The sequence below is a fragment of the Podarcis vaucheri genome (genome assembly GCF_965113315.1).
Source record: "Podarcis vaucheri genome assembly, chromosome: 7".
NCBI classification, from domain to species: domain Eukaryota; kingdom Metazoa; phylum Chordata; class Lepidosauria; order Squamata; family Lacertidae; genus Podarcis; species Podarcis vaucheri.
Window position 1 is genome coordinate 29,173,906 of NC_138765.1, and position 19,759 is coordinate 29,193,664.

Here is a 19,759-nt window from a genome sequence, read left to right on the forward strand (position 1 = left end):
TCGAACACCGAAAACACGGAAGTGCCTTGGTTTTTGAACATACCTTGGAAGTTGAACAGGAAACACGGCTTCCGTTTTGAGTTTTCCGTATTGAGGCTTCCATTTTGAGGCTCCCACTTTTGGTTTTCAGTTTTCGAGGTACCACTGTAATGACGTGTAGATATAAGAAGTGGCCAATTTTAAAAATGTAAAATATAATCAATCTTGATGAAACCAACATGTCAGTGATCTTGATTTTAGAAGATTCAAGCTGTAGTCCTAAACACACTACACTGATTCACACAAAACAATCATGGTATTGCGGACAAACACAAGCAAAGTATCTCACTCACGCACTCCCCACTCCTCCACCTTCTTTCATGTAGCTAGGAGGAAGACTTCTGCCAATATTACTTTCCATTTCAAATAATCTCAGCTTAGTTATGAACAAACCAGGAATCCTGGTTTAAAACCAACAATGGTTACTCAAACAAACCAGATTCATAACCTATGGTTTAAAGTTGGCTCATCTGCAATTAATTATTATTTGCTTTAACCAAGATTCTTGGCTTCCATATAACTTTAAGCCAAGATGTGTTGATACTGAAAGTAATCACAGATGAAGCCCTCTTGGCTGCATGGGTGGATGAGGGGTGAAGGGCGAACATGTGAGCCTAATGCTTGATTTGGGCTCCATATAGCACTAAACCATACAAAAACCAGTTCATTATATAGTTCCCATTGAGCCCCTTAGAATTATCTCCAAGTAAATATACATAGGATTGTACTGTCAGAAAATATCCAAAATGTTGTGCTATAAAGCATGGTATATATATCCTCCATGTGCTCATCCTTTTATTGTACATAATGAATAAATGTATTGTTTGCTAAACAAGCTTAAAACTGAAAGGTGTGTATCAGAAAAGGTGGCCAAGAAGTTGACATGGGCCTTAAAAATGTGTAAGAACCACTCAAGCTAAATACACCTGTAGAATTTTGCATCTATATTAGAAATGTAATGCAGTTTCTAAATATAATATCAAACTCATATAGCCTCAGCAGAATCAATAAGCAATTGGAAAATACCAGCTTAACCACAGATCTGACAAAAGAACACTACTCACTGTTACACTAGGGGCAATTAATACCCTTTTGGCATCCTTTTATTTTTAACTATGCTCTTAATTCTCCATGGAGCACATATAACCTTTCTGATGTAATGGGTAGTACAGTGGTACCTTGGGTTAAGAACTTAATTCATTCTGGAGGTCCGTTCTTAACCTGAAACTGTTCTTAACCTGAGGTACCACTTTAGCTAATGGGGCCTCCCGCTGCCACCGCACGATTTCTGTTCTCATCCTGAAACAAAGTTCTTGACCCGAGATACTATTTCTGGGTTAGCGGAGTCTGTAACCTGAAGCGTCTGTAACCTGAGGTACCACTGTATAGGGTGGTTATACTGAAATATATATTATATATATATTTGGCAGAAATTGCCACATCTGATTAAGGTAGCTATGGTCTTAAGTTCACGGAGATGCTAGCAAAAGTTGATAGCTAATTCAAGAATGTGTATGTAAACATATTAAACTGCGCTTCTGAAATGATACAGGGTTGTTTCATCCTAGCCTTTTATACTTTGAAACATGGTCCCACCCCACCCATCCCTTTACTAACCTTTGTGAGATGCATTGGTCTTGCATTCGCAGTTGGGGCAGTGGATCGAGAGTTTCTGTTGGGTTTTTGTACGTGGAGTCCTGAAGGAGAGGACCTATGAAGATGCTGAGAAGTGTTAGCATCTGTACTTCCTACTTCATTCTCAGTCTTGCTGTTTTTGTAATATGCCCCCTCATTGTGCAAAGCACCCTTTTACTATAACACCTGTCATCAGAATTCCCTTTTTGTGTACATCATGAGGTGAGAGTTATAGCCTCATGTGGCATGTATGGGCTTCCTGTCAGCAGTTTATTTACCAATATTGGTATGCTGTGATTGGATTTAGTTAGTCCAACTCCTCTATTCCATAGCGGCAGTGTGGGTGGAGTGAGAAGAAGTAAGGCAGGCAGTGTGTGTTGTGTCTCTATTGAGTTCAATACAAGCATATTGCTATGCCACCTCTTTTGTAGACATAACAATATGATAGTGTACAGGATAGTGTAGGGGATATGTAAGGGATGTCAGGTTTCAAAGTCACCCCTCTCCTAGCATATGCACAGTGCTGCTCCTTTTTTGTTCCTCTGCTTGTTGACTTGTATTGGCAGTGGGGACACACCGGCATCATATCACGCTGGTGTATTCCTAGTGATCTAACAGTGTAGAATTTCTGAGGGTGGGATATCTCCAAGACTTAAACTAAATCAAGACTTAAAGCTAAATTTACAGTAACTAATGGAAATTTAGCATAGTAATTGTGCCCCAAGGCATTATTTCTTCTATTGTTTAATTGCATAGCAATTTTCAATTTCACTTCAGACTAAAAAGGCCAAAGTCAGACACAATATCTGTGGTCTCCATAATGGCATCCTGATACCTTCAGGCACTCCCATGTCCATCTACCCCTTCCATGTATTTATTTATTTATTTGATTTTGGGGTTTTTTTGTTGTTTGGTTGAGGCGGGTTGTCTGGGTTTGGGAATGCTGACAGTTTTTTTAAAAAGTGTTTTATTTGGGTTTTTGGCAGCTATTTTGCCCATTGTTTTGGCCACAATAGTTTTGTAGATTTTCAGATGTGCTCCTAGCTCCAGAGATTGTGGACACTGCATTAGATTCTAGCAAGCATCACAAACCTCACCTCCACCATCAAATGATAATATATAGATGCAAACTAGTAGCCCAGGTCCAAATGACCAAGCAACACTGGTCATGCCCTGACTTATACTCACTGTTTACACCTGCTTCACCCCTTCCCTTACACAAACAGATAAAACTAACCAGGAAGAGCTTGTTTATCATACTCTCCAAACCCAGGATCCTGATTTGTTGTTTCCAAAGGAGCCAGAGTTTCTTGCTTGTTTGGAAGCAACAACTGGGTTCCCTGTTCGGCATATCACAGTAAGCTAGCCCTTCCTTGTTAGTTTCCATGCTTGCAGGAAGAGAGGTGTAAATGGGCTGCATACACCAGCATGCTGCTTGTTGATAGTAAGAGGCAACAGAAAGATTAAGCTTGTTTAATCATTTGAAAAAGACATATCAACAATTGTAAACTAGCGGTTTTTTCGTCTTGCGAAGCAACCCTATTAGCGGCTTAGCGCTATTAGCGGTTTATCGGCTATTAAAGGCTTAGCGGCTTAGCGGCATAGAAAAAGGGGGGGAAGCGAAAAAAATCGCAAGACTCACAAGACATTTTCGTCTTGCAAAGCAAGCCCATAGGGAAATACGTCTTGCGAAGTGCATCGAAAAACGGAAAACCCTTTCGTCTAGCGGGTTTTTTGTCTTGCGAGGCATTCGTCTTGCGGGGCACCACTGTATTGATTCTATTATGAATTACCTGAATATGGATGCATTGTAATTGCAACAGTAGTTCAATAAAGATCTATAAAAGTCTATGTTTCCCATGTTATTGTTTCTGCTTTCCTGTTAAGAGAAGGGAAACTCATGTTTATCACTGCCCTATTTAAAAATTGTTTTTCCTAATAAATTTACATCCCTGATAAAGACTATCTATTACCATATTCAACTTTCAGTCTTGCATCGCATGCACGCACACATACATACCTGTCACTAACACACTCACATTCTCCTTCCTGTTTAACTGTTTCCCCAATGCTGTTATAAGGTCACTCTTCCTCCTAACTTCTTCCTACCACCTCAACATGCAGCTGATGTGTTTCTCCTTTACGTCTCGTCTGCAAATTGGGGAGGGTGTCTCCTAATCTGGAGCCCTACACAGTCTTCTTAAACTACTATAACTGGGAGAGAAGATAGGGCAGAAGCAAATTTCTATTAAGCCACCTGTTCATATGTGTATGTCTTTGCACTTCTTTAAATTGCCCTTAAAGGAGCACTTCATCTGCATGTGAGCTGCATTTAACTCTCAGTTAAGGGTTTTGTCTCTCCTGTCCTAAAAAAAACAAAAAAAAAATCTTCTAAAATGTTTATTATAGCACACTACTTGTTTTTACAACACATTTCACCTTGACATCTAAGCACAATAGTAAAAATGTATCAGAATACATTAAAAGTGTGAGTGCTCTGCAATAAGCTGAAGGATATTTTGTTTTGCTTGCTCACTTCTCTCTCTCTCTCTCTTTGCAAAGGAACACATTTTTCAAAATACAAGCCTTTGGCCTTCATCCAGCATTACTCTTGGCTGGATCTCTTCCAGCAAGAAATGCCATGAATAAGATGCTGTCATGATGGGACACTATAATATAAGCATCTTGGAATTTGCAAACAATGTATTAATATAAATTAGTTAAAAAATAAAATTGGTATTTTTAAAATCAATTAAAAACCTCTATACTGCATCATACTTTTATCTGAGGATAAAGACCCTATATATCTTCTCTGATATGCACATTTACTCAGAAGGAAGACACACTGTGTTCAATAAGCTTCCTCCATCAGTGTGTTTAGGCCTTGCCTTGGATTTCTAGACTGCATTTAATGACTGTCTATATTATAGTGATCTTCTACAGTGCCTGTTCCCTCAGGCATTTGATAAATACTGCACATGATTATTAACTTAAAGTGCTTCACAAACATTAACTAGTACTCACAAAAGGGTTTTTTGTGGGAAAATGGTAAGTTAAACAAACTCTAAAAATGCTTATTCATATATTGAGAACCTTCCTTTTCGGAATTGTAACACTCACGTATAACACTGGTATATAAAAAATATTTGTAAGGAGTGATTATAAATCAGGCATCATAACACTTTGTTGGGAGTGAGCCTACATATATATGACTAGAAGGTGTGTTATTATCTATTTATTACAGGTGGCATCAACTACTCTAGAGATATAGGACTTTACTTGCATCTGATTAAGTAGGCTCTGGTCCACAAAAGCTTATTAAATAATACATTTGTTAGTCATTTTTGCTGCAACAAACACAGCTACAGCTCTGGAATAGATTAGTATTATTGGTAATCTTTAGCCTGATCTATGAGACTGGCAAATTCATCTCTCTGTCCATTACATGAAGAAGTGTCAGAGACTGATTAGATGCAAAGGAGTAGTGGGAACCCTCAAGGGAAGAAGACTCAGAGCCCAGGGAGTGTTCATAGGACAAGACTGAGTGGTCAGAGAGAGAAGACTGGGGGCAGGTGTTGGAAGCTAAAGAGGTAACAGGGCTCAGTGAATAGGGAGAGTCTGCGGCAGAGAACAGTCCAGACTCAGAGGCAGAAACTCAAACAGGAGAAGAGGGAGGCCAAGAGGCAGAGAAGAATCAGGCTGGTGAAGAAGCACAGGTATCTCTCTATCCTGTTGAGGCAAGCTCCTCTCACTCCTGGTCTCCCAGGACCAGGAGAGGCATAAAGTGGGAGAAGCAAAGTCAGGCATGAAGGCACAGTCTCAGATTGTTTGGAGACAACCCTGGAGAGGGGGGGGGGACTTAGGCAACTATGGGACGGGGCAGGGATATTAAGTCTCCACAACTGCTTCATAGGGACAAGGACCTAGCAAAGAGTTGCTGTGTTCATTAGGGCTGGGCACTCCTGCACAGATTCCTTTTTTCCTAATAAAGAGTTATTTCCACCTCCTTGGTGTGCTTTACTGCTGGCTCGCTCCTGACAATGAGTTTTGGGATGGTTGGAGAGAATATGCATCAGATTCTCCAGTAATTTTTTTAGTGTAACAAATACAGGGACTTTGCCACAGGCCATTGCTGTAATTATTTCTTGTCTTTCCTCAAGCCCCATCATTTTTTCAAAAGCAGCTGAAGAATCCAATGTAAGGGCATCTCCACCCCAGCTACATCTCCTCTTGTCACGCCCTTTTTGGACATTTATGCTGACATAGATAGCTGAACCACAAATTTGCTCATACAGATGTGAGCATCTCAGAGAATGTGTTATCAGAAGCATTTTACAGAGGAGTCCTATACATGTTTCTTTATAAGGAAGTCCCATTACAGTGGACGCTTGGGTTGCGAACGTGATCCTTGCAGGATGCACGTTCGCAACCCACAGCGTTCACAACCCGCAGCGGCGTGTCTGCACATGGGCGGGTTGCAATTCAACACTTCTGCGCATGTGTGACTGCCGAAACCCGAAAGTAACCTGTTCGAGTACTTCTGGATTTCAGCGGTCCGTAACCCGAAAAAACGGAACCTGAAGCGTCTGTAACCCAAGGTATGACTGTATGTCAGTGCAATGTATTCCCAAAGTCCCAGGTCAGTATTCTGCAACCTTATTCCCAAGTTAAGTGGGTAGCCTCAATGATCAACAAGGGGTATAGGGAAAACACATTGGTAACTCTCTCTCGCTCTCTCTCTCTCTGTGTGTGTGTGTGTGTGTGTGTGTGTGTGAATAAAAATAAGAAGTGTGCAATTAAAATGCTTGGCGTGTGCAATTCCTGCCTGGGAGCTGAATGCCTGGCACTGCTGTTGCCACTGCTGCCTCCCAAGTTGAGTTAGGTTCACCTTTGGCCAGTCTCTGTCAGACCACGAAGGCTGGGGGTAGCTTCTTCCCAGGCCCTTGTTTGGTGGTATAAGGAGGCACTTCTCTTTAGAATGGGGGCCACTCAGAGACCAGGGGTGGTGGCAGCTGCTGCCCAAAGGACTCCCAAGGAGAGAGGAGAGGAGAGGAGGCACAAAGAATGCAGTTGGTTACGGGAGCCTTGGACACAAAAAAGGTTGAAAACCTCCAGGTTAAAGAGACACTTTGCAATCCAGAAAAAATGACAAAGATTTAACTTTTTTAAAAGGGCGCTAATCAAGCATCTGAAGAACTATGCAGTAACTGAATATTTGAGGATGATAATAATAAGAAAAATAAAGAACTATCAGTGCCCATTAAATGTGCAGAGATACCACAGGTTAAGTACTTAATTTGTTCCAGAGGTCCGTTCTTAACCTGAAACTGTTCTTAACCTGAAGCACCACTTCAGCTAATGGGGCCTCCTGCTGCCGCTGGAGCACGATTTCTGTTCTCATCCTGAAGCAAAGTTCTTAACCCGAGGTACTATTTCTGGGTTAGCAGAGTCGTAACCTGAAGCATATGGAACCTGAAGTGTATGGAACCCGAGGTACCACTCTAAATAGAAGTGAAATGCAGGCAGTTATGTTTTTGTTTTCTGTTGAGCTGAGTAGTTGGGCTGTGTGTGTCAGTCAGCTGTGACAACAAAGCTGGCTGTGGGTTTTGTAATTAAGGTAGATAGGGCTGTGTATATAGGTTTTGACTGGTAGAGAGAATATATATAAAAAGCTGGGGGGGGGGACCATCAGAGCTTCTTGTATTCCCCTCTCTTCAGTGTTAACAGGAGAGATGCATGTTATGGGAGCCTTGAGGGGGGATGGGGTAATGGAGGGGGCGGGGAAACCAGAGCAAGGCCTGAGAATTCTCATCAGTCCTCTGCTCTATTCAGCAGCTCTAACAGGAGGATGCGAAGCCTTTGTAGCTACAAATGGGATAAGAAAAACAGCAAGAATAAGCTTGAGAATACTTAGGATTTTGCCCTCTTTCTCAGGGTTAATAGGTACACTGGGTAACTGAGATGTAGAAATTGAATCAGTAGAAAACAAGTCTTCAGAATGATCACTGTTTTTGCCCCTGTCTCCCAGCTAGCTTAATTGGAGGATGCGAAGCTCTGGTAGAAATCCAGAGTGAGGATTTGCAGAGTGTACTGCAAAGTAAAATGTGCAAGAAGCCCAGCCAGATTCTGAATTTTCTTTATCTGGGAAAGAGACTCAGGATTATCATTCCATGTGGGTGGGAATAACATACCCAGTGGAAAGGGGTAATGAGAAAACTATTTCCTTTGGAAAGACAGATCATTTAAAACCCCATTTTTAAAAAAATAAGCTGGTTTAAAGGCCGAAAAAGTGTGCTATATGCTGTAGTTCTGCCAGAATGTGATTTCCACAAAGGAAGAAACCTATGTAACTGTATACTTACTGTTTGACAAAGCAAGACTTCTCTGGATTTGATTTTGGTGGAAAAAATGCCATAGAAGTAGAGCTCAGAACTTCTCTTTTGCAGAATCAATGGGAATGAAGGTGTATTAGGAACGATTCTGTCAGTTGCCCAATTAACCACTCTGCAGCCCTATTTAAAAACAGTACTTTTAGAAATTGTAAGCCATGTGTTAATTGACATATATTTTAGGAGAGGAAAGCCTGGGGGGTACAGTCATCCCCTAAAAGTTTTTCATCTGGTCTCCTGCATATCCTCTGATCCCAAGGACACTCACTGCTACGTACTCCCAAGTTGAGTCACAAGCAAAAGGCTTTCTAACCTACTCTCTGTCAGCATATACAGCAAAGAAGGCTTTGGCATGGCCCTCTCCTTATTATACACGTTGGTGACTCTCTCCTGCGAGCAAGCCAAGATATTGGGAAATGGTAGAGCGCCTCCGAGATGCCTAAGGAAAGGGCTCTGCCAAAGCTGCTGTTGTAGTTTGTACTGTGGAGACATTTTTAAAAGAGCCCTTTGCCTCCATCTAAGCCAGGCCTGTCTGAAGTCCATTTTGGGGGCTTAATCCAGCCCACGGGTCAGTTTAATACGGCCCCTGTGACAGTTTCTATTTTGGGGTAAAATCCTAAAAAAACCTCAACATCTTCAAGCCTAACAGAAGATCAACAACTCCAACCCTTAGAAAAGCTCAACAACTTTGGTCGGCCCACAGCCCTTCACTTCATCAAATCTGGCACTCTTTGAAAAAAGTTTGGACACCCCTGATAAGCCCTCGGCCATGAGTCCATCAGCACAGCCAATGTCACTGGCTCTCTGTTGAAAGCTGGCCCAAGTTTTACAAATCTTGTTGCCTGCCCAAGTTCTAGTTAGCACTTCCTCCTGAAATATCCACCAACTTTTCAAATCCCCCTTTCCCTTCAGCATTTCCTCTTAAATCCTTCACTCTTGTCAGAATGAGAGCTCAGAACCAGATGCAACACAGCGAGAAATGAATGTCTGAATTGGAAGCAGCACCACTAGCTTCTTCCTATGATTCCTGTGTCCTTCCTGTCCATATTTTCTGCAAATTAATCACCAAAGGCTGCTGATTCCTTTGTTCTTAACCCACCCACCCCTATCTCATCTACAAGCAGGGTCTTTCCCGCTTTCCAACTTTGCTCCCCATCTCCCTGCTTCACTCCAGTCCTGCTTTCAATTCTGCGACGTCATCACTATTTCAGAGGACAAATTTGCTGCTCTAGTTATATCTGTACACTTGAGGGAAAGATCCACAGAAATGAAGGAATATGTCCCTTAATCCTGAGGGTGTCTACAACGAAACGTTTTCTCTCTCTAAAAAATGTTGTGACCGCAGGTACAGCTTCAGGGCTGTTGTCAGGGCAGGGCTTTGGAGCCAAAGTTTAGGGCAATGTGCAGGAGATGCCCCCCACAAATGGAGCAGGACTGGCTTATCACAGTTTTGAAGGTCTTACAGTCCAGTGTCTGCTGTTATTTAATTTCTATATCACCCTTCATCTAAGGACCACAGGATAGTTTATAAAAACCCAAGTGCACAGCTTCCAGGGAGCTCTGTACTTAATAGGATGGTTGTTTCATAGGTCAGAGAATGCTTTATAAAACATAAAGGGGCAATTCTTAACTCAGTTGGGCTCTTGATATTGCTTAAGTGTTTTATGAAGTGAATTCTAGGATTCACTGCGGGGTGTGTTTGTGGGGGGGGGGGGTTGTTGCCTTATTTTCAAAAGCCACTCTTGTGCGGCAATAATTGGGGAAGGGGTGAAAACGTGTGTGTGTGTCGTCCCCCCCAGGTATTTATTTCGCCGCAAACGTTCGCGTTAGGTTGGGCAACAGAAATCTGAGGCGGGTGCCCCGTGACTGAAAACTGGGGCGCCCTCAATGTGTGCGTCGGGTGGGGTGGGGGGTTGTCTGGCTGAAACTGGCACATACAGTACACACGGCTTGCGAGGAGGACTAAATGAAAGGCAGGGAGCAGGCGCCCCCTTTACTCTGTGTAAAGAGGACAGGCTCGAAGCTCCCAGGCTCGGCAGAGCTTGGCGCCTCTGAAACTCAGTGAGAAGCGCCCCCGGCTAGGGAGTGCGGGTGGGGGAGGGAAAGGCTGTTCCCAGCTCCGAACCGCGTTTTCCCGCTCACTCCCCTCCCCTCTCGCTAAACGAGATATTCGGCTCTCTCACTCCGTCGTTTGTCGACTGTATGCCGCCGCCGCGGCCGGGACTCGTTCCCCCCGCCTCACACACAGCATATTTACACGCACAACTTCGTTTTTCACGCCGGCCGAAGCGTCCTTCAAATCCCAGAACGCGCCGGGCTTGTTTTTCGCTCGTCCTAACCCTCGCAAGGGGATGAGAAAGCGAGGGCTCGCGGCAGTGAGACCGGGGGGACTATTTGACGTGGTTGCCACAGTCTCGGCGGAGGGGTTTTAGCGAGAGAGAGCGGCTGAGCGATACTGCGGCTCTGCTCAGCGCTTCCTGGAAACTCCCGCTTAGGAGCGGGTGGGGCGGCCAGGAGGGGGGCGGGGAGCACGTCCTACACTGTGAGGGGAATGGGCGGGTAGTCAGTCAGTCAGGTAAAAAGCGAGCCTGAGCCCAGAGGGCAGCGCAAGAGTACAGAACTGAAAAGTAATCGTCACAGGGGCACCACATACAGCGCTCACTGTCTGAACAACAACAAAAAAGACCACAAAACCCGCACATTTTAAAGGGGGTACAGATGTACACTTGACCTAAAAAGAGAGCAGAGGCGTTTGGTATCTGTCGTCCAAACATGAACACAAAAGACACCCCCTTCATAAGGGAAAAAAATTGTCATCCGTTTACAGAACACAGCAGGGGGGAAGGGCAAAATGACCCCAATAACACTTTTTTTTTAAAGTCAAGGGGCGCAGAAGCACTTCTCCCAAGCGGAACCCCAAACCCCGAAATTGGGGTGGGGCGAAACGAGGAACCTTTGTTGTCCACAGAAGCCCACTCCTTCCAATCACAATTTAAAAACAACCCCCCATGGGCGCGTGTAATTCTCACAACTCAAAAACACGGGGGCGAGTGAGGGAGGGGTGAACCCCGAATCGTGGGATAGTGGAGCGCCTTCTCTGAAGGCGAGGGGGCGCCCAGACCACTAAATTCTAAGGCAGGTCGGCTTTTGCTTACTTCCAAACAAGGAAAATCTAACTTTTCCATGGGTGTGTGTGTGTTTCAGAGTCTGCTGTAGCTTGCGCCACTATCCCAAATGGAGAGTTAATTAACCCCCCCCCCAAAAAAAAAAATCTGTAAAGCGCACAGCAGCAGTCATCCCCACCTCTCCATACTCCTACAGATTTAGAAAGGGCTAGAATAAGGGGCAAACCCGGTTCAGTGTGTGTCCCCCCCTCCCCGCTTTATCTCCCTTTTTTTTTTTTTTTTTTTTTGCTACTAGTGTGCCTCCCCCCACACTCCTCTTTCTCAGTCTCCTTTCTGAGACCTTCAATTTATCCCATCACCAAGCTGCATGTCAGCTGGGAGGTGGGGAACAGGCTCCATAGCAAGCTGCTGCTACAGCAGCATCGCAGAGGGTTAATGGCAGAGCAGAGCTGGAGGATGGGGGAGGGGAGGCAGGGTTTGTAAATGGAAACATTGGTACATAAGCATTTAGCACAATCAGGAGGAAAAACGGCCCAACTGCAGGGAAGAGAACAAAAACTCTCCCTGTGCTGCCCCCTGGCGCCGGTTCTTGCAAATTTCCCTTAGCAAAAGGGAGAAAATACGTATATGCGTGTGCATTACTCCAATTAAACTGCCTTTTTTCTCTTTCTTTCCTTTTTGTTTGTTTGGCTACTTTTATTTGCATGTGGAACAGGCCAAGCACACAGACGAACTCCTAGATTGCAGGCAGGGTTATCTCAAGTTCAGATTCATGTTAATACTATTATGTGCACATTCCGTAGTCACAACAGGGGCTTATCTGGTCATAGGATCAAGGGTGTAAGTAGGGAAGGAGGAAGAAAGGGTGTGCGCGCTTTGGGAAGAGAGGATTTTTGGGGTGGGAGAGGGTGGTGCTGTTGTGAAAGCAAGAGAGATAAGAGTAGGAACCACTGGTTAATTTATCAATAAAAAACTATGTGTGGCTGGGGTGGGGAAAGCTTGTCTGCACCTTCTCCGGGCACTCCATTATTCATATGTAGCAGAGCACAATTATGGTATTTAAAATAGAAATAAAAAGAAATTGTTGTAGATGGACCATCCATCAGTTCCCATACCACCTAGACCACTGTTTGCCTAAGCAAAGAGAATATTCCACAGGAAATGCTTGCAGAGCAAATAGCTCTGCTACGCTTAGCAAACGATGCCAGCCCTATCCTACACTTAGTGGCAAACAATCAAATCAAGAGCTTCCTTAACTTTGTCAGAGTGGACCTCTCCTAGTACTAAAAACAAACACCAACGAGGAGGACTCTTGTGCCACATTAGACTAACAGATTTATTGAGTAATATCAATAGTTTTTCACATTACATGTGTTAATCGACACCAACATGGTTGGCTCTACCGTTCAGCAGACAGAGGCACCTGGTTTTGTGTGATATAAAAGGGCAGCAAATTGTTAGGTTTTTTAAATTTATGATTGTTCTGTTTTTACTGCCTGGGAAGGGAAAGAGGCACGTGTGATTCTCTGCCTTGGGTGCCAAAATATATGCCTTGACTAGGGGAAGCAGTATTTGCTTTCTGCCTCAAGCAGCAAAATGCCTTGGGCAGCTCTGCTTACCAATGACAAGATGTCTGTGTTATCAGCAGCTATTTTTGTGTGTGAATGGCCCCTGTTAATTACATAATTATCACCACCTCTGTACTTTTTGCATTCATTTTCCCTCTGACTTCACTGTTTATAATCCCCTCCCCCAAACTTCAGTCTATGTATGTGTGTGTAATATGTGTGCGTGTGTAAAACTCAAGATTTGTGCATATGATAAAGTGGGCTGTAATCTATTAAAGTTTAAACCACAATAAATTTGTTAGCCTTTAAGATGTCACAATAGGCTCTTACTTTTGCTGGAAAAGATTTTCGCAGTTATTGCTATGCAAACCTCTTCAAATGTACGGCAGACAAATCAGCTAACAGCATAAACTCAACCCAGACTCAGGGCCATACATCCAACCCTAACCCTAAAGGAAAGGAAACAGGGTTATACTTTTAATCCTAGACTTCCCTGACAACTGTCCATAGCTTCCACATTGAGAAACACGGATTAAAAGCACTTTCAAGGGCTTCTTACTTCTGTTACTGAAGGACAAACATGGTACAAGACACTCCCCACCACACACATTGTTGTTTTTTTTTGACTTAAAATAGGATCATTATCAATCCTCTTCCATTTCTGCCAATGCTGACAAAGGGAGGCATTAAGCTAACACCAGTGCCAGCAGGGTTCCATACATTTGCTTCAACAGATTCCTGTTTAATAGAGCCTAGCACACTTTTGGTGCTAAGTAAACGTTAAAATTGTAGAAATCATTCGTAGGTATAGTGTTTTCAGAGGTTGCCAATTGCTTGCATGTTCTGAATCTTACTAGAGTATATCTACAAGTGGTACCAATTTGTCTGGACATAATATTGCCTCACAAGAATAAGGATCTGCCTTGTATCATGTCAGTCCAACAGTCCATCTGGCTCCTTATTGTTTACGCTGACTAGAGGCAGCCCTCCAGGGTCTTAAGGGAGGGATCTCTCTCAGCCTCCAGAGTTGAGAAAATGTAACTGAAGATGCTGGAGGTTAAAACAGAGCTTTTACACATAGAAAACACATGCTCTGGTACTAAGTTATCACCTCTCCCCTCTCTACTTAAAACCAGACAACTTTAGTAGTACAAATTTTGCCCTGTGGTCAGTGTTCCTTGCTTCTGCCAGGCTTCTCCATGCTATTCTCCCTGGTTTTCTCCTACCCCCGAAAGTCAGTTGGCATTCTGGGCCCACTGAGCATATTCAGCCCACACTGTTCTAGTTGGGGTTTTTTGTTTTTTGATTGGTCTCTCTCTTTTTCTTTTTGTATTTTTCCAAACCTTGAAGTTCTCCCAAGCCTGCGAATATCTCCCTTTTATACATGGATGGTGCTGTTTTGGCTACATAAGGATCCAGGGAGAATGAATTTGCTATTAGCATAGTATAATGGATGCAATTTTTAAATTCTGTACCCTTTTCTCATTTTCAAGCAGTCCCTCTCCATACTCTTTAAATGTTTATGGTAATTCTGAAAGCAATAGAAAATGAATCTTGTACATCTCTAGTCCAGCTACTAGACCTTTTTATCCTGGACTCTCAAAACATGGACATGACAGTGACTTAGTACAGCTGCTGAGAGCAAGTAAAGGCATAAATAGGATGGAAATATGGAGTTTCTCTTTCAGATACTTGAAGCGCCCTTAAATCTGGGGAAAGGGGTTCAGGGTAGGGGGAAGGCATGTGTCTGAAAACAGAACAAATCATATTTAAGTCACTTCTCTCTTCACGTGTTAACAATTTCCTCTTCTTCCTTTTTTAACTAGACAAAATGAATCCAGAAATGATCAGCTGATAAGATCTCGTAAGATGTAAGAAAGATTCTCTACTTTCTTTGTACTCACCCTTGCATTGTTGGATTTCCTTTGAATGTGGAGGGCACCACATAGCCCATGATAATCCATGCTATAAGGAAAATTACTCATGCATTCTGCAGCATTATTTAATAATTCACTATTACTTAATATATATTAGAAGTTAATGCCTCATAAATGTAGCCACATTTCCTTTTTTTTAAAATCAGTCTCAATTTTCCTAGATCTCGGGTATGCATGTAGAGGACAAACATTTTAAGGTTTCGACAAGTTTGGAGACGGATGAAAGGGCGGGTGGGGGGAGATGTGTCCTTGTTGTAATTGCAAGGTAAGTGTCTCTTCCTCCTCTTTCCTCTTCATGCTTTAATCATTTTGACACCAGGCTGTACAGAAGTAATTTAAAATTAATGTGATTGACACTCTGTGGATAGCAAGGCCCAATGCAGAGCTCCACCTCCTATACAGGATGGCTCCAGTGCAGCTTTCAATTGGCTGCCAAGCTTAAGGCAGCTGACACAACACCTAGCAAAAATACAGCAAACAATTAATTTGCTAATTTCGTTTTCTCTTTAATTTGAAACCAGAAAATTGTCAGCCATCAGGTCAGAAGCGTAGTAGCTGTCTAGTCTCGGGATTCTGTGTTGAGAGAGCACTTGCCGTGTTTGTTGAAGCAGGAGAATGGAAGCCAGAAAAGTAGACAGCTCAGATATCCAGACAGATGAAGGGCAAGCTATAAACAGTTTTATTAGAAATAAATAACATTTAAGAAGTCTCAACCAGTTATGTACCCAAGTATTGAAAGCAAGGGAAGAGAGACAATTGAGAAGCTTGAAACTGGAGGGTTAGAGGTGGAAAGATGGGAGAGACAGAGAAGATTTTATACCAAAGGTACAAAAGGAAGGACTTCTTCACACAGCACACAGTTAAATTATGGAATGCTGGTTGGCTACTGTGAAAACAGGATGCTGGACTAGATGGTCCACTGGTCTGATCCAGCAGGGCTCTGATTATTGTCCTGTGTTCAAAGGGGCTGGCCTGATGTGGCATTGAGGCAGCCTTTCACGGAACAGGAAGCAAACTGATGGCTGTGTGTTTTATCGCAGGGACAAAAACCTTTTATCCTTTTACTTCACATTCCCTCTAAGACTGGGAATAGGAGATACTCTGGCAGGTCTACCCTCTTCCATGCTAAACTTCAAAATAAGAAGTGTGAACACACTAAAACAATGTTGATCGCCCCAACACTACTAATTAAAAAGATACATTGGTAATTTTAGAAGTGGTGTATGGCATGGCTTGTTTATATACTGCCTTTTAGTCCAAAGCCCCAAGAATACTGCTTTCTCAGTGAGCCATGAATGCTGGCTATGTTCTGTCTCTAACGCAGAGGCAGCGTGTCCCTGAATACCAGTTGCAGGGAATGACAGATGGGGAGAGTTCTGTTGCACTCACATCCTGCTTTGGGCTTCCCAGAGAAGGCACCTGGTGAGCCACTGTGAGAATAGGATGCTGGACTCTACTGCTATTTGCTCCTGCTCCCCCCCCCCCAATACAGAATCCTCTGTGAGGTTGCACACCTAGCAGCTTCATCACCAATGTAAACATTAAGTCCACACTTAAACCTTCCCCATTCCCCCCCCCCAATTCTGTCTGCACATTATTTGCATTCTGCAATTTGTCATTTACTTTGTTGGTAGACTTTATGACAATCAATGGCTGTTTCATAGCCTAGCAGTGAGGCTCAATAGTTAGAATACCAGGGAATATGTTGCGTTGGTTGATGAGGTACGGTGGGATGCGAAGGCAGCAGGTTCACAGGTGAATAGATAAAAAAAATTAATACACATGATAATACTCACTGAAAACATTGTCTTGTTGTCCATCTAAGCACCAATTTGGAAAAAGACTGGGCAGGAGGCAAGCAGTATTACTACAACAGATGAATTAATAGTTGCATTAGATGCTAGTGTGTCTGGGTCTTGAAAACCTCAGTTGAAACTTCAAATATATTGGGAGCGGGGGAAACCAGTTCGTTATGTTTCAGCAACACTGTTTTCCATTGGGTCCATGGAAACTAATTTTCTAATCAGCAAACAATAAAAAAGCAGCCTGAGTGATTCCCATCCGCAGTTTGGATTCCAATTCTATCAAGGGAGGAAAAGCCAGCTCAATTCAGTAAGGCAGCACTGAACCTCTAATTGACATAATTGAGACAGACCAGCCACTGGATTGATAGGGCAGAGAAAGGGAGCAGGTGTCCTGATCTGAGAAAGAAATGGAAATCCAGGACTGCAGCATGCCTCTTATTCCATACTCTTATAGCAACTGAAAATCCTAAGATGAGTTGATTCACAATGTAATGAAGTCAAAGGCAAACTGGCAAGAATTACCTAGGCAAGGGTACTCATGTTGTCCCAAAAGCCTATTTCAACATTTGTGGGTGTTGTTGGAATAAAGCCATATGCTGTGTGTGAATAATGCAGAGAACTTCCCCTGGCACATCTAAAGCACCAGGCGAATTTCTCACCATGTTTTATTTGCAACTAAGATAGTATTTTTTCCATATTAGCTTATATTGCCCTTGGCTTGCAATACTTTTCTCATTTGTCTCCCTAACTACCCTGCTATGTTAGTCCAGTGAGTGAATAGTCTTTAATTTTCCTACCCCAAGAGTCCATCTTTTGTCTCTTGCCTTATTTATAAAAATATTTGTACACCACTTTTAATTAAAAGATCAAAGCAGTTTTCAACAATCACATGTATGTACGGTAAATACCACGTAAAATTGGAGATCATATAACTATTACAGAAAAATATTTTCTGAATTTCTTAATAAGCTTGGTGGCACAGAAAAGCTTTCAGCATACATCTGAAGGTTAAAACAGAAGGTGCCTGCTGAATTTCTATTGGCAGAGTGTTCAACGGGATTGGGCTGATTGTACTAATGGCTCAGTTTCTTGTTGCTGTCATGTGAGCCTCGCCAACTGGGGAAACTACTAACAACACTCTTGCAGATTATCTCAGTGAATGAGCTGGGATATAAAGGTTTAGGTGGTCCATAATGCACCCTGGACCGAAATTGCGTAAAGTTGTAGATTCATATAAGGACCTTGAACTTGGCTTAGTAATAAATGTGCAGCAAGATATTTTAATAATGGCTTCACTCCCTTCCAACTCTACAATTCTATGATTCTATGTTGAAAGCCGTGTGTCCTATCAGTAATCTGGCCACAACATTCTGCACCAGCCATGCTCCTAAGTCCATCAAGCTTGTGTCACTCTTACATCACATTAAAGGAATTAGAAAGATGGTAGCGGTGCATTTTTTTGGTAAAACATCCCTGGCTAGTCAGTTGAAGGTGATTTCTTTTCACCAATGACAATTAGATTGGCAAATTCCAAGTTAAAAAAAAAATCAAGTCAAATTTTGATTGGTTATGAATCAATTAATTACACCATGCAGCTCCTTCATTCATCTAATTGTCCTGGGCTTTGGGTAGAAGGAAGACTAATCTAAATATTTGCATAACATGGAGTGCTATTTACATAAGAGTTTTGGTATAATTTGCAGCAAAAAGCTAGCCATTTTACTCAGAAGTAATCCCCAGTGAGGTGAATTATGTTTTGTCAGACCAAAGGATCATCATTTCTCCCTTGTAGAAAGATTGGGAAGCAATCACAGTACAGAGATTGCTAGCTTTCAAGAGTTTTATCCAATGTGGCATTAAAATTTAAAACTCAAGGCTATTTTAAACAAATTAAAGTAAGCAAATTATTTAATACACAGCAAACTGAAGACAGCAGGTAGCTGGGAAAACAGTTCACTTAAAGGTCTACTAAAACAAGCAATGCTTTGTCCACTAAAATAAATCTGTTTCCAGTATATGCTTATATGTGGCAATGAGGGCACCAGACTCCATTTTCTTTAGGTTTTTTTAAAATTTTTGTTTGCAATGCTCAAAGGATAAGAAGTGTGCAGGGAGGTGAAACCTACAAGCTGCAGCCCAATGTTAGCCAAGCCCTGCTCCTTGCATTGCTTTCTAAAAACAGTTACTTAGGGGAACACCCTGAAAGGTATGGTGGTCAAGCCCCTTCTAGCCCTCCTCTAATTCAAGCACTGAACATGGGTTGATCTAAAGAGACAGCTTGAATAAACAAACAGTACTGATGCATACTGCTAAAGAAACACATGAGAGAAAGATCCAGGTAGAGGGGGCATGGAGGTCCTTCACATAGAAAAAGGGGTCAAATCATGCCCCCTTCCAGCTTTCTAAAACTGCAGCAAAGGGAGCCATCCCCAAACGTAGACGAGAATGATTCCCTCGCCTGCACTTCAAGCACTTGGAGATGGAATATTCTCATATCTATCTATCTATCTATCCACACACTGCAGAAGTCCACATAGGAGGACATGGTAAAATAATGGGGGAAATTCCTATTCTGGGTTAGCTTTGTTTCCAATGACCTGCACAGAGTCAGGGCACAATCTGGAACTTTGTTCTCATGCACCATGCTGATGCACAACCACTACCTTCGCAGGAATGCAGACAGCCAGATCAGACCTAGAAGATGTCAAAACGTACCTAACAACAAGAGATTAGAATTGCAGACCAACTACTTTCCTGGCTGGAAGTTTGGCGTTTGCTCAAGCCAATCACAAGAGCTTCACCCAGAGAACAGAGCCACAGGTTTGCAGTTCCTTTTGAGGAACTATTAAAATAGCTTCTCCCACCTCCACCGAAAGCACCCAGAGCCCAAGGTATAACAAACAAATGCGCCAGAATCATGGGTACCAGCAGAGTTTCCTCTGGTGCTCTGTTTACTCAAATGTTATGGATAAGACAAATACCTGGATTTATGTGGATTATGGTAAATTCAAAATAGCAGTGTAATCCAAGTTGCACAGCCTCTTCTACTTTTTCTTCTACTATTCCAACTTGGGGTGCCTGGCCTGGTGCATCTTCCATCCATGTCTGAAAGCCCCACATTCATCAGCACAACTCCTCTTGCTGTAGAACAGTGGTGTGGAAGCCTTTGTAGCCTGAGGGCCACATTCCCTTCTGGACTATCTACTAGGGGCCACATTTTAGCAGGGCTAGAAGCAACAGCTGATAGAGCAATGAAGTTAA

General features: G+C 42.7%; 1 protein-coding gene and 1 long non-coding RNA gene across 8 annotated transcripts in view; one reads left to right on the plus strand and one right to left on the minus strand.

Annotated features, from left to right (window-relative positions):
• Positions 1 to 10,108, minus strand: part of ARID1A (AT-rich interaction domain 1A) — a 131,345-nt gene extending 121,237 nt beyond the window's left edge. The window contains exons 1-5 of one of the 2 annotated variants that reach the window (XM_082231462.1): positions 10,007 to 10,108; positions 8,037 to 8,186; positions 3,468 to 3,553; positions 1,657 to 1,750; positions 44 to 144 (exon numbers count right to left, since the gene is read on the minus strand). The gene's annotated coding sequence lies outside the window, so the exon portion shown is untranslated. Of the gene's footprint in view, positions 1 to 43; positions 145 to 1,656; positions 1,751 to 3,467; positions 3,554 to 8,036; positions 9,163 to 10,006 lie in introns of those variants that run through there. The other variant, XM_082231461.1, reaches the window with a different exon arrangement.
• On the plus strand, positions 10,019 to 19,430 carry LOC309537387. Of its 6 annotated transcripts, none has more exons than XR_014221862.1 (3): positions 10,019 to 10,124; positions 14,583 to 14,627; positions 19,170 to 19,430. It is a non-coding gene; the product is annotated as an uncharacterized lncRNA (long non-coding RNA). The 6 variants fall into 6 exon arrangements; XR_014221863.1 differs by lacking the exon at positions 10,019 to 10,124 and adding an exon at positions 10,455 to 10,638 and having other exon boundaries at positions 15,215 to 19,430; XR_014221864.1 differs by lacking the exon at positions 10,019 to 10,124 and adding an exon at positions 10,457 to 10,690 and having other exon boundaries at positions 15,215 to 19,430.
• Positions 19,431 to 19,759: the final 329 nt, after the last annotated feature.